Here is an 11,514-nt window from a genome sequence, read left to right on the forward strand (position 1 = left end):
ACGAGCGGCTCGAATTAACACTTCGAGGTTTAAATGCACAGAGACACCCGATAAAGTGGAAGGGAGGATGATCACTACCGTAGTTTAATTGTTAGCACATCGGGCGCGTCATTCGAAGGCTACTGGTTCGGTCCCTGCCAACGGCCATTATAACGTCTTGTTGTATCACAAATACTACGAATACCGTCCCCTACGCTTTTCTTGGCTTGATTGTCTGTTAGTTCTCATTAGTGGTACATTTGGGACATTTTATGACAAAAGAACCGTCCAATATATAAAATAAACTCTGTTTTACACATTACATAGTTAGAAGGTTACATAAAAGATGCTTACTCTGGGAAAAAGAAAGTTATTTCACTCTTGGCTATTAAATAAAAAATCGAGAAAACCCGCGGAACACACAGCAGAGTCTCAGTGTTAGCTGGAAGAGCAGCCTCCTAGGTGCACGTAAAAAAACAGTTTGAGGACGCTTCCCGCATGTGCATAGCCAGGAAAATGGTGGTTCAATGTGCACACTTTGTATAAAGTATAAGCCGTGCGTTGTTTTGAGAAGGTACTTTGCAAGGGCCATGCGGTGCATTAACTAGCGGAGCGGCCTGCTGTAAACTCTCATAGCAGCACTGACGAGGTAACGCACCAGTATACGTGTGACGTCTATTTAGCCCATTGTGACAGACTGATTTTTCAGCGCCTTCAGTATTTGAAAGATGTAAACTTGTTCAGATCCATGGATGATTTCTTTTTTAACACGAAAGTGTTTTATGCCGGGGTCCACCAAGACCTCAGTGACGTATTTCCGTCACGGAAATGACGTAGAAAAAATTTACGCGATCAGATGTCAAAGAAGAAAAAACGCCAGGCCTGCGCGGACAGCGCAGCACAGTCACAGCGAAAGCTCGAAGAGCGGAATTTCTAGAGCCCGTCATAAACTCTCTTGTGGCTACTGATACAAGTACACTAGGAACGTACCCACTACGCCACAAATTATATTTTTTGCGAAGTTGGGAAGCACCCACCACGACATTACTCGTCATTCTGCGGAGAAGCGAGGTACCATCTGTTAGACATTATGTGCACTTCGTTAGTGCGACGGTTGATGACGATGAAGAATTACGGCTGATCCCGTATTTAAGCTTTAAAAGACCCCCTAGTTACGCAAAAACCCCTGTGACGCCCGGTCGTTATTTCATTCTCCCTCCACGCTTTATAACATACTCTAACATGAGAAAGAGAGAGAACGAGGGAATTAACCTTGTTAAGACCCTGAGAAAATCAACCATGGGAGCCTTATCTGCTTCCTCGGCAACCAAAAAAATCGCACTCGCGAGGAACCCGCTGCGTTATAAATCAGCATAATTTTGTGAAGTACGGAAGCAGCCACTATGTAATTTTTCTTCATTCTGCGCAGAACCGTAGTACCTGCTAAAGACTGTAAGGCATTATGTGCACTTTGTTGATGCTGTGGCTGATGACGATGAAGAATTATGGCAGAGCCCTTTTAACGGGTTGGAAGCATTCAACAACCAACTCGTCGCGCAATTCGCATTGTGTGACGCCTGCTTACAGAACTCGCATTGTGTGACGCTTGGTTGTTATTTCACTCTTCTACCACGCTACATTGCATATGTTATTGCGATTCCTTCCCGACATGAAGCCTGTATAAGGTCATTTTGCAAAGCACTTTCAAGCACTGGCATGGTTCTGAGGTTGAATACTGGGCTCACACGCAGAGGGCCCAGGTTCGAACCTGGTTCCATGCTGGAAATTTTTTTCTTATTTAGTTTTTTTTCTTATTTCGAGCAATAGTTGTTACGGACACAGGCGGCGGCCGACAACTACGGCGCCAAAAACGGCCCTTGTTGTGATCTCATAACAGCTTTCGCTCTAAAACGTTCCGTCAACGGGCATCGAGCCCACGAACGCTCGCTCCGCAACAACAGATGCCGGGCACGCTATCCGCTGCGCCACGGCCACAGACTCTAGAGGCTTTACAAACGCGCCTTTTATATCTACCACTTTCCCTGTCGGCGGTGTGGTGTTGTCCTCTGGGAGCGGTGAAGTAATTCGTCATTACTGTGGCATCCGCGATTAGCACCTGCAAGGTGCTACACGTCCGTCCTATTCGGCGTGTTTTCAATAGAAGTTAAATTTTGTCAATGCCTTAAAACACCGCGAGGTGGCGATCTTAGACCAAGCGTCGTAGGGAGCCTACATGACCGGCCTTTTTTAGGGTGGAGACATCTTAATAAGAAACTCAGCCAAAACCAGCGGGCAATGGGGCACGCTGTTGCCAGCTTCCACCAAATTCAGCATAGTTTTCTGTGCGCCGCCATATTGGGGCCAGCCGCCGCTCCCTCCAGCTACGCGAAGCACTCTTGCTCCCCACAAGGGTTGCCATGAATGGACTTACTCGTGATCTGCACGGCTAGCAGTGACCTGCAGTGTATTCAAAGTCCCCTTTCCAGGCGAAAGCCTTATTACGGCGAAAGTCTTAGATGCATCCAACGCGAAAAGCAACCGTCGTTGGCGTCCAGCATCGGCGTCAACACGAGCGATACATCAATTAGCAATACCATGGTATGACACGAAAGTATGACGTCATCATGAGAATCACTATGACGTAACACGTATGATGATATCGCCACACACTGTCGGCGGCAGTGTCAACACAAATGATTCAAGAAAACGGAATAAATGTAGGCCAGAGGTCACGTGCTATATAGGTGAATGCGTGCGAGCCGACGGCGCATCGAAAGTCGCATGACCTGAATGTCAATCGATGTCATCAAGGAGCCGACCGTGTGACGTCATCATGAAGTCTGAGAGCTCCAAAAATTATGACGTGATCATAACGTTTCATGATGAGTTCATCACATGACCTCCCATGATGACGTCATCACACGCCATCGTCGCTTGGTGAAACGTGTGCCCATCTCGGAGGCAATGCTTAACTACGGGAGTGGAAAAGAAAAAGTTGCAATGCCTATGATCGCGGAGGCAATGCAAAAGCACGTTAGGTGCAGAAAGCTTCCGGGATAAGGATCAATATATTCGAGCGAAATGAGAAGGCTTTCTGCTTCTTGTCATCTTAGGCAAAGGCATAAGGGGTCCTATGGTGACATAATACTGAGGTTACGCTGACGCGAACTCACGCAAGGGAGGCAACAGCTCAGACTAGCGAGCGCGTCTCCGTACGGTGCGCGGACGCGTCCCGTTTGTAGGCGTCCTACTCGCAATGCGTGGACGCAGCAACGAGAACTTTGGGTACCTACGCATTCGCGAACACCATGAAACGCATATAACGTGTGCTGCAGCAAAAAACTGAACGAAATATGCAGTACCCACATAGCAAATACGAGACGCACTCTCCCAGCCGTCTCACATCACTTGAGCCAGCCAGAGTTGTCGTCGGCCAGGGCTCGCTGGGAAGCGGAACATTCGCACGCCCTTTCTCTTGTGGTTAGTGCAGAGTGGTACGCAGCATCCAGGGCTGCTTCACCGGCAGCGTTTAACACGCTACCGCAACGTTCGACGCCGTATTGTCGAGAACTAAACGCAACCGGGCGTAAACGCAGTGCGGGCACCAAGATGGGGTGACAGCGCGGCGTTGCTGTCTGGCAACATTAGGCAGTTTTAGAATAGCGTACGCAAAGATAGCGGGCGTTGCGGGCGTTGCGTTAGCGTAAAGGCGCTCCATGAGTTTTAGAATAGCGTTTGTCCTCCGCAAACGCTAACGATAGGGAGCCTATATGACCGCCCGGTCATATAGGCTCGCTAGCTAACGTTAGTGTGCCTCGATGTGTACAAAACGCGCAACAAAACGCGCATCAAGGCACCCTAGCTAACGAAAGCTCGCAGCGCCACCGCAATAGGATGCATCATTTATTTGCTCGTACAAGCTAGTTTTTTGAAGAAAAAAAGTTATATTTCATTGCTAACCCTTTTAGAACTGTGCAACGTCATGTATGATGTTTATGAGTGTAAAAATCTGTGGTTCCGAGACGCGTCGTCACAAACGCAGCCAAGACAATACAATCCGAGTCGGTTCTTTTGTGTCAAGCTTCAAGTCACAGCCGCGCTTGTCTCCCGCCAAAATGTCTCGGCTTCGACGAATGCGTCGCAGTGTTTTGTGCGAGGAGATGATCTACTGTGACATGTCGTGGAGTGATTTGGAGGATTTATACCTCATAGTGCCTTGGGAACCTAGACCACGCACCTACAAATCGGCTAGCGGTCTCATCAACGCGAGCGCCCTGGACCCGCAGACGTTCCGAAGGTGGTTCCGTTTCGAGCAGGAACATCTTAAGCCACTTACGGAAGGTCTGCGCATCCCTCATGTTGTGCGAAACGCTCAAGGTGTCGCCGTGTCAAGTGAAGGGGCACTTTTAATGGCTCTACGCTGACTGCCTTATCCGAACCGGTGGTGCGACATTGAACCCCTGTTCGGTCGGGCTTCGTCGGCCATGTCGAGCATCGTGAGTCAAGTGATGGCACACGTCGATCTCGTGTTCGGGCACCTGCTCGACGATCTTACACGAGGCACACCTGGCTGACCCTTGACGACCTCAACGTGTTCTCTCAGGTGAGTGTGAACAATTGCATTACCTTATCATAAGTACCATGAAAGGGTGATAGTTAACTTCGTATAATGAGTGTGCGACAAGCCCCGTTGTTTAAATTCGTGCACTAAATTACTTAGAACCGTGAATACCTCTTAATAGGGTAACTCTAAATGTAATGTTAGTGTTTCATTTCACCAATGCAGGCTGTCCACAACCGCGGCGCCCCACTGACTAACTGCTGGGGCTTCGTTGACGGCACATCAAGACCAATCTGCTGCCCGTCTGTCGACCAGAGGGCCTACTTTTCAGGCCACAAGAGAGTGCACGCGCTCAAGTACCAGGCCCTCATGGGCGCCAACGGGATTGTGTGCGAGCTTGATGGTCCGTACCCTGGCAGCAGACACGACGCCGGTTAGTGGAGGTGTCTTGCTTTCCTTGCACTGAAACTTTGCCAGTAAGGTTTACAAGCACAAGAGCAGCGTTGGTAGTCTCTTGTGTGCCGAATGACCCTATTATGGATACAATAATGTATTGCCAAAGTAAAGAAGTAATTTCTGGAGGTCCTCACAAAGATTGAGTTAGTTCTGTTACCCTAAAAATGTAAAATTTCAAGGCCTTCCCTGTTACGGAGCGCTTCGTTCACCCTGTCACTGACCATGATTTTGTTTGGAAGGCTTGAAGGACTGACAAAATATTACGCGCGTGATGAAATTTGAGGTAGAAAACGTTCAATTTGCAAGCAAAGTTTGTGCTATGCTCACAACGTGTGGTATTGACCTGCATCTGCAACCTCTTAATGTGCAAAGCTGAGACACAAAGGTTTTGTGTTTTTTTGTGTACAGGCATCCTGGGAGAAAGCGGTGTCTATAGGAAGCTTCAGCGCCTTACGCACGGGTGCCTCTACTGCATTTATGATGACCCAGCATACCCACTACGGCCACTGCTGCTCCTCACGTGATGGAACGTCGCATGGCTTAATAGGCATGGTATTGAGATCGGCATATCGAAGAACTTTGTGCAGTTCAACTGGCATGCACAGCGGAAAGAATTTTTCCAAATTATGCAATAGCCTGTTGAATGGCCAGTACTCAGGAGGCGCATGACCAGCATGAGTACGTTACGACCTGCATAGAGATCACAAAAGGAAAGAACAGCGCACTTCTCTACATATTGCTGCCACTTGATGGTGCAACAAATGAGCTTCCAGACATAACACCCACCAGTCAATGACGGAGGTCAAGTGCGCACATGGGGTGTGTTGGTGCTTTTTTGTTAGGTCAAACACAATGAGAAAGGCATTGGTGAAAAGTGCTGTGGGGGCATGCACGCCATTATGTAAAAGTTGGTATGTATCGTGTTGCACCAAACATTGTATTCGTCAAACACTGTGCATTGTTATGAAGCCAAGTGAAATGGTGAACTTTGCAGCAGTTTGTGCAAGTTGCACTTGAATGGGCATAGTTGTTTGCCGAGAAACAGTATTGCAGCAAAATACAGTCGAACTCTTCAACAACAAAATCCGTGGGGAGGCAAGTTTCCTTTTCGCGACAATTTGTCGCGAAGATTGGCAAAAGCGCAGATCAATTGTGGAATGCTGAACTCTGCTACAATAGCCGCCTGTTCTTCTGCTTTCGCAAATTCAGAGACGATCCCAAACCTCTACCCAAGCATCAGAAACGCATGCTTTTTAATAAGAGGCAGTATCTCTTAAACAGGCCGCTGCTAGTAAGCAAAACGTGGGAGATCTTCACGTGCATACGGAGAGACCCACGAGCAAGCATTTAGACAGTCTGCTGAATGTCTATCAGCATGCACTCTTCTGTGCGTGTCGTCACTTGAAGTTTCATGTGCCGATGTGGTTGCCAAAAGAGGTGTTCGCAAAGAAGTGTTCTCAGTGGAAAAAAAAGAAGGCTTGTTGCTATCATGTAGCCGACTGCTAATGACAGTGGTCACAACAATACTTGTGGCCGAAAGTGTGTGTTCACGACTACCTAATGAGGTGGAAAAAAAAAACATTGGTGATCACTACCTGACATATATGCTATTGTGGGAGCGATATCTGAAAATCTCTGCACTGTCGATAGGAGGCAAATGCATTGAGCTCTATGGACGTTCAACAGAGACGCCAGATTGCTTGGTTGCTGTGAGAATTTTATTATTTAGGGGTTTAACTGCAGCGCAGTTAGACATGCAGTGCTGCAAACCATTAAAATGAAACGTTCGTCCAAGACCCTGGCCTGTACATTCGTGATCTCTCAGAGGAATGGAGAGCCATGACACGGACAAAGAGAACGAATGACAAAGAGAAATTATGAATGTTTATTGATGCAGCTTGTTAGCAAGCGTCTGCAGCACATCAGCCAGCAACCGATTTTGTTGAAAGATCATGGCCCTCTCCTGGCGCCGCTCCTCGTGAGCATCATCAAACTCACGCACTCGTTGCTGCAGCTCCCTCTCTTGCAGGTCCAGGCGCCTTTCTTCAAGTTGTAGCCGCCTGTCCTCTTGAGCTGCAGCTCTTTCTCGAGTTTCTGCCTCTAAGGCGAGGCGCCTTTCGAAACATTTCAGGTGGCGGTCAGCCGTACGCCGCCTCCTTCCTGTCATCATTGCATACACGACATGTACAAAGACAGTGCAAAAAAAGAAAAAAACGAAACTAATTGGATTGCGCTGAAAATTCACAGTTTTTGCGTAGTACACCATGTGACTGAATGTAATTTTTCCGCCACCACTACACCGCGGCGTACGCTAACATGAAACTTGCATTGCGAGTCCACTGGTTCAGAAACTGCGACCTGTGGTGGTTCCGAAATGAGAAAAACTACACCGTTGCACATGGCAGACAAGCCGAGGCTACTCCATATACCTCGTGCCCTGTCAGTGATGCGGGCTAAAAGGACGAGTAATTCTACCACTGGCACTGGTAGCCTTGAAACATTTGTTTAAACTCGCAACGACGCTGATATTTCTTGAACATCGCATTTGTGTAACGTTTCTTCAACCTCGCAACAGACGTGGCCGAGAGGCCACGTCTGTTCCTTTTGCATTTGCTTGGTCATCAATGACTAATCACAAAAATTGCACATGCGATGTACAGTTAGCACTATGTGCAGTTTGATTTTTTTGTCTTTATGATTTTGTCCTCGTCATTTTGAGTTAGAGGTTGCATTTTAGTGCACACATTTCATCCCGTACACATATGCAGCTCTGTTTTGAAAGATAAACACTGCAGTAAGTCCTCTTGTTTTGATGGCTATGTGTGATGTATATTTCGTACTGCTGCACCTTCGTGAACTTGTGATGGTCTGTACACATAGTGCCTTTCACTTTATTGATGTGGCAGTGTCACTGTACCTTTTAACATAGGGTCCCTCAGCCTTGAAGTTTCATATGTCCGTAGGGTGTCAGAACTGTTAGAGCTCATTCAGCAGAAAAAGTGTGCTCTCAGGGCTCGCTCGGACTCAGAGTCAGTGCAAGTTTCCTCATCCTGACTCATACGGACTCTGACTCGCTAACCTTTTCCTGAACCGGACTCGCTCACACCATATGTAGGCTAACTCTCTCGTGAGTGACTCACTTATACTCAGACTGAGCCGTGAGTCTGAGTGCGTCTGGGTGAATAATATTGTGGTGAGTGTCAGTCCCACTGAGTCCAGTTTGAGAAAACTTTTAGTCTGAGTCCGATTGAGTCCATTTGAAGAAAATGCTAATGAGTATAAGTGAGCTCCGAGTGCTATTGTGGACCTGTGGTCCTATCTACTCGCCTGTCAGCGTTACTATCAGCCTTTAAGAGCCTACGTTTATGCTCAAATTTATTCACACATGCATCAATGCACTAGCATTCACACGTCACCTCCATGGTTTTGATCAGAGGCGTGAGTTACCAGAAACTCTTTCATGGGACATTCTTGAGAGATATAGCTCGTGCGAGTCACATATTTGATAAGGGCATCCTTACTGAATTGCAATCACTGATAACTCGTACGTGATGAAAAGGCCCATCATAGGGCGTCGATTAGATGTGGTATTGCCGTTTAAGGAGCTGACACAAAATATTGACTTGTTTTGTTTTTCTCTTGAAATAAGTAGTTAACGACCCACTCATAAAGAATTGAAAGGTTATTTGTGCAAGCGATAAATGTTTATTTCATTGGAGACGGTTTGGCAGTGCCCACTTGCACTTTCGGTTTCGGATAGCACGGAGTGAGGCGGGACCCAGAGAGGTTGTTGTGTAAACATATGTGGCTACGAAGGTGGCGGTTGGTTGTTGATACCGAAAACAAAGGCGGGTATCGCGTGCAGTGACGCGACACTCACGTTAAAATTAATTTGAGATATGTTCTAGGCAGTATTATCCGTTGATATTTCGTAGCTGATGCGTGCGTCCCCACAAATATGTCCCACAGGTTATGTCGCCTTCAAAATTTTGTGTCGCCACTCTTTTAGAAACACTTGACACCGTGATCCCAAAACGTCACTTCACGCTCACGGACTAATGAACTGACTCACTCAGGCCCAGCTCGAGGCGTCAGTTTGAGCCCAAGTGGCCTATCAGAAGAAAATGTATTTCTTGATTGAGTGTCCTTGAGTAGACTCGTGAGTCTGTGAGCGTGAAATGAGTTTCTTGCATCATGGTGTCAATGCTCTTTAACACCAGTATCGCACATAATTGAAGCTCTGCAGTACACCTTTTCATCTTGAAGCAAAGGAGGGGACTCTTAAGGGCTTGTTTTTCTTTGTTAGACACAATATTAATGATAACTAACAGGCATTATGGTCTGTTAGTTCTCATTAACCTTTTTATCTTGTACCTTCAATTACGAGTTATCAGTGCTTTCAGCTTGGGACATTTTTATAAAATACGCTACTCACATGAGATGTTTTCAATAAAGAGCTTCCCTAGAAAGAATCTGAGAAGGGGGTCAAGACGCCTCCCCCCCTGACTCATGCCTTTGTTTAATGAATACTGAGGTGGCGCACGAATGCTACTCCGCTGAAATATGTGTGAATCAATTTGAGTATAAACGTAAGCCGATATAGCGCAGATAGTAATTGGTGAAGATTAGTGGAGAGGACCATACGTCACGAATAAAAGATGAGTTAATTCACTCGTGAAATATATTTTGCACTTAGGGGTCACTCAAACTCGGACTCATCTACATTTTCTTCGACTGCACTCATTTGAACTCGAGGCCCGATCTGAGCGAGTAGACTCACGAGCGAGTTTGCCGAGCTATGCATATGTTGCATGGTATTACTGGGATCCTTATTTGCAGAGATGTGCTCTCCGTGAGCTTTGTGTTTGCTCTGTGATATACGTGCTATTTATATTGTGGTGTGGTGTACCCTTCCGGCAGTTTTAAATGGCGTTTTTTCATGTGAGTTTTAAATGTTATTTAAATGGTATATTTATCTGTTGCTTCATGCAAATAAACAACAAAGTGCATGTTCCACAACAACTGTTACTTATTTGTGTGTGGCAGGAAATGGTATTCATATGCCACACTTTCTCCACAGGCACGCCTCACAAATGTGTTCTTTCAGTAATAGTCGGATACAACCTAAAATGTCTGCAGAGGTCCAGCCAGGATTACTGAAGCGTGGTAGCCGGTTGTGTCTGTAACTAAACAAACCATCCTGCTCATGCATGCACTTGACAATGATCTGTGAAAATGGGTTCACCAGCTGCCTGACCTACGACATTACTGTAGAGGGAGTGCCCATTTGGACAGGCTTGTGCTCGCTCCCTTTTGAGGAGAAAGTGCGGCAGACTTTTAAAGGTTGTATCTGATTGCAGTATTTTTTTCTTATTGCGTGCTACTGTAACCGAAGTACTTAACATTTTCTTTCCTTTTTCGTAGTTCGGCTGTCTTTTCAGCCTGCAATATTACAACATAGTCACTAGAATTTGTTGCTGCCACAGTTGTTCTGTCCAACCTACCTCGTCGTGCCCTTGCTGCACCTCCAGCAGCACTAGCGCCTACCGCTTGCCCCGCCCCTCCTGCTGCTACTGGCGCAGTGCTTGGTGCAGTCTCCTCCTGTGGAGCAGCAGATGATTGTGAGAAGTCGCCGACCACCTCGTAGGGCTCCTCTGGTGCCGTGGTGATGACTTCCACGTTGTCGAACACAGCTGTCGATCCTAAATGAAATGGCAACAGTCCACGATATTGTCACGTGGTCGTGACGTCGACGAAGACAGCAGTCGGCGTTTGCAGGATGAAACTCTTTATTTGGCCGAACTTGTGGCCGGAAAATGAGAACTAGAACTACAGCAATACACGCTGTACAATGATAGTGGCGAACAGGGCGTCGTCCGTCGATCAACTAACAAGCGGTCAAGCGCGTCGGCTTTTATACAGGCGCTATGGAACTTTCCAGCAATATCGCTGGTGGCGGCGTTATCTCTCGACAAAGCTGGAACATTCGCGTGCGGGAAGCTTCTGGAACACTGCTTCGCGGCCAGCGTCGAGCGTTGATAACCGTCCTTGCTGGCCAAATTCGAATACATCAAAATAAAAGAAGTGGGCGTGGCATTGCCCCCCTCTGAAAAACCATCGTCCCGGTGCTTGCAACAGAACATGGAAAGGAAAAAAATAAACAAGTGCATACACAAATAAATTACAATAACAAAGGAAAAAGTAGAGTCCCCAGGTTCGCTAACGCGCAAAAAACGGCTTAAGGCGCACGACATGGACGACTTCAGGTCGTGCGCGGCGTCGCTGGGAGTTCGTAATGCCGTCCAGGACGAGCTCCTAGTCAAGAGCGCCGTGACGTCGAAGCACCTTGTATGGCCCGAAGTATCGCCGAAGAAGTTTTTCACTGAGCCCACGTCGGCGTATCGGCGTCCAGACCCACAAACGGTCACCGGGTTGGTACTCCATGTGGCGTCGTCAAAGATTATAGTGACGGCTGTCGACCCTCTGCTGGTTCTTGATGCGCAGGCGGGCGAGCTGTC

Source organism: Rhipicephalus sanguineus, chromosome 7, assembly GCF_013339695.2.
Source record: "Rhipicephalus sanguineus isolate Rsan-2018 chromosome 7, BIME_Rsan_1.4, whole genome shotgun sequence".
Taxonomy (NCBI): domain Eukaryota; kingdom Metazoa; phylum Arthropoda; class Arachnida; order Ixodida; family Ixodidae; genus Rhipicephalus; species Rhipicephalus sanguineus.